The sequence below is a fragment of the Uranotaenia lowii genome, chromosome 1, assembly GCF_029784155.1.
Source record: "Uranotaenia lowii strain MFRU-FL chromosome 1, ASM2978415v1, whole genome shotgun sequence".
Lineage (NCBI taxonomy): Eukaryota > Metazoa > Arthropoda > Insecta > Diptera > Culicidae > Uranotaenia > Uranotaenia lowii.
Genome location: NC_073691.1, coordinates 135,665,165 through 135,668,708, shown reverse-complemented (window position 1 = coordinate 135,668,708; position 3,544 = coordinate 135,665,165). Strand labels below are relative to the sequence as shown.

The 3,544-nt window shown below is 33.1% G+C and overlaps 1 long non-coding RNA gene across 1 annotated transcript; it reads left to right on the top strand.

The window, feature by feature from the left end:
* The first annotated feature begins 656 nt into the window (after nt 1–656).
* On the top strand, nt 657–1,392 carry LOC129753936 (uncharacterized). Its single transcript, XR_008738960.1, has 3 exons — nt 657–795; nt 996–1,141; nt 1,201–1,392. It is a non-coding gene; the product is annotated as an uncharacterized LOC129753936 (long non-coding RNA).
* The last annotated feature ends 2,152 nt before the right edge of the window (nt 1,393–3,544 follow it).

Here is a 3,544-nt window from a genome sequence, read left to right as displayed (position 1 = left end):
TGAATTTTTTAGAGGGATTTTAACTCCACTGGAGGCATTCGTCCCGAAAAATAATAGCTAAATATATAGTGAAAAAACGAAGCTTGAACAGTTTTATGTCATCAAAAACTGATTCTTATTGTTAAAATGCATTTCTCGTTGTTTACTGCTCTGCTATTAAATCACCTACATCTTACACAATTGCACAATTACAAATTAATTTAAAATTACATTTATTTGGCTTGACGAATAAATTTCTTGACTAGACGAAGAGCCGAACTTTGTTCACTATTTTTCTTCTCACTTTTAATGTGTTGAAAATGATGATATAAAACTAACAGGATGGTAAATTTTCTTTTAATTTTTGCTAAGGCTAGACTCACTGAAACATTTTTTTTCTGGAAAAGGGTTTCGATGTAATGAACAACCAAAATTGACAGAAATACGAACAATAAAGGCCATCGAAAAATTTGAATTGAGCCCTCCTGGCAAATAAAATTAGCATTCTAAATAAGTTAACATTACTCAATATTATTGATTCAATTTTTAGTTAAACCGCTACTAGAAATATGTGTCACTCAATAGTTGTTAATTGCACCTTGTTTTATTTTCAAGATCTACTGCATGATTTATTACAGTGTAGCGCCCAGATCAATAAAAACAAAAACAAAACAAATTTTCTCGTCAGCCAGCAAATGTCCCCCTGTTTATTTTGTTGGGCGTTCGCCGGAATCCGCTTAAGTGCGCAGGGAAATCCAACGGAAAGGAGTGAAATGCCAAGATAGCAGCTGATTACCAAAGTCACCCGGAAAAGTAGTAAGTAAACAATCCGTTTTATTGTGGACCGTGAATGATTGCCACTTGGTTGTGAAATCGCGCATGATTTTTGCTGTTCCAGAGTGTTGCGTTTCCACAGAGCTTCTGATTCTCAGCTGAAAATGAATTGTGTTACAATGTTTACAATGTTACAATATTAGTTGAGGTAAATTTATAATGTAATGTCCGTCATTTTACAGGCGGCCGAGTTTTTCTATCCCTCGAAGATGCGATATCCTCCCGGAGCTTTGCTCCGTCGCAGGAAAACTGAATGGATGGAAATCATGCCACCGGAACTGATGGCTCCCACACCCCTTGGGGCCCGTATTTTCAAAAATCTGTTAGGGTAACTTATACACATAAGAGTTATCGATAGAATTTAAAGATTGTTTTTATTTCTTCCAGGTATTTTGAACATTAAATCAACAGTGACGTTGTGAAAGACAAGATCGTCTTGGATCCGGAAACGCTCAACACTCGGCCATTTCATTCCAGCGCTGCTTAGGAGCACTATGCTACAGCAGTAGCAATGTCCTGCAAAGATATTGGATCCGACTAAGCAGATTCTGAAAAATATTACCAATACTGCAGAAATTGCCACAGCTGATGGAATAGCGGTTTTAGATCTTCAGTTTTGTGGTCTAATCGATCAACTAGAACAGTGGTCAAATGATGACATGTAACTGGTAAGATGCACTTCAATATTTTTTTCTTAAGGACACACCTACAAATCAAAATTTGATTATTTATATAGCAATTATCTAATATCGGCCCCTAATATGAATCTTAATGTGAATATGCTATTCATGTTACTTTACGTGATTGTAATACGCCTTCGTTTATGCCGCTATTAATGAATGTGATTCTTATGATGGGTTATACCGGGCATAGTGAAACGCCTAAATGTATATGATTCATATGAATATTCAAATCGCGGAGCAAATTTCCAATGATCACTTATTAGAAATGTTTTTGAAAATGAAAATTTTTTTCCTAATAATAATATTTAAAAAATTATCGAAATTATAAGAATCTATTTGTAGAGAATCAACATGTGTGTGTTTATAATTTGTTGATGCTCTACAAGTCGATTGTGATGCATGGTCAAAAAATTGGCTTCATACTCGAAAATAAATTGTGCTATTGCTATTGTTTTTCTTTCCATGAAACGCAGGCATTTTTAAGAAACGTTAGATTTACCAAATTTTTGAAGTCGGTACTGATGGCTGGATTTGCTGATATGGGACTATCGTGCAATGATAGATTGTAATCAGGAAAAATTGGGAACGATTAATCAACTAAATCCAAGCAAAAATGTCTGAAGGTCGGCAATTTTTTTTCTTTATTTTTTGTGTGAAGCGTAATGTGAAGAATGTTCAAATAAGCCCTCAGAATCAGAGGGGGATAAATGTCAAATTTTGAGTTTAATTTACCAATCGATTCTTCTAGTCGTAAATAACATCTTGTGCAAAACTCAGATGTTTTTAAATTGTATCAAGCACATTGACAACTTTAAAGCGCGTTTTGTCGTTTTATCATTTGGGCACTTTTCCCCCTCTGATTTTAAAGGCCTCGAATAATTTATTTATTAAGATAAACCGAACACGTTTTAATCACAAATATCCTTAATTTACAGAATTTTCAAATATTTTGAAGTTTTAAATCGTTTAAAAATTTTAGGATCACCTTAGGAAAAGACGTGAACACGGTGGCGACGTTGCAGATAGTTTGGAGGCATTGGAAAAACACAACAGATTAATGAAAATCGTGTTCATAAAAACGTAATTATACATTTTTTAAGAGATAATATGACAGTATTTGAGCTAATTAACTATCATGAGAAACAAATCAATATTGTGTATTGAATTATACTGTAATTAATATATCGTATTTTCGAATTGTATTGTTTTATCGAATTGTATTAAACTTCATAGAATAATATAGAAATTGTAATTTATAATTTAATTTTTATGTTTGAAAAAATTCGAAGCGACGTTAACAGTATTCAATCTAATGAAGCATACACAAAAATCATATATGCAAAAAAAAAGTTAAAATAATATTCATGGTTCAGACATATAACGAATATTTATTCGCCAAAATGTGTATACACAATGTTCGTTATTTGTTTGAACGATGAATTCACCCACTTCATTTTTATTGCATAGTTAAAGGCGATTTTTATCATATGGGATGTTCGATGAAAATCATTCATCGTATGGGATGTACGATGAAAATCGCCTTTAACTATGCAACAAAAAAAGTGGATGAATTCATGGTTCAGACAAATATCATCATATTTTTATAACAAAATAATATCTAATTTTGCTATCATGCCCTGAATGGTAGATTTGGTTTTTTTTGCTCGAGTAAAGGTGGAACAATACCAAAATTTGGGTTTCGTTTCCAATAGAAAGATAGCAAAGTAATGCCAAATTTTGGTTTAATGGGAGCTTAATGATGCCTGGTTTGGCAGCGTTTTAAAAAAGAAATTTGATATCACAACGATGCCAAATTTTGGCTGTAAATTATGCCTCAAAGTGGCATCATTATGCCCTCAAAACTCGTTCTGAAACGTTGGCTAAACAAGGTATCATTAAGGTTTCAGTGAAACCTACACTTGACATGATTGAGGTCTCCATATATGAAAAGTGAGACCCAAATTTTGGCATTGTACCACCTTTATTCGGGCAAAATGATACCTGAATTTACTTTCAAGGCATGATAGCAAAATTAGGTATTATTTTGC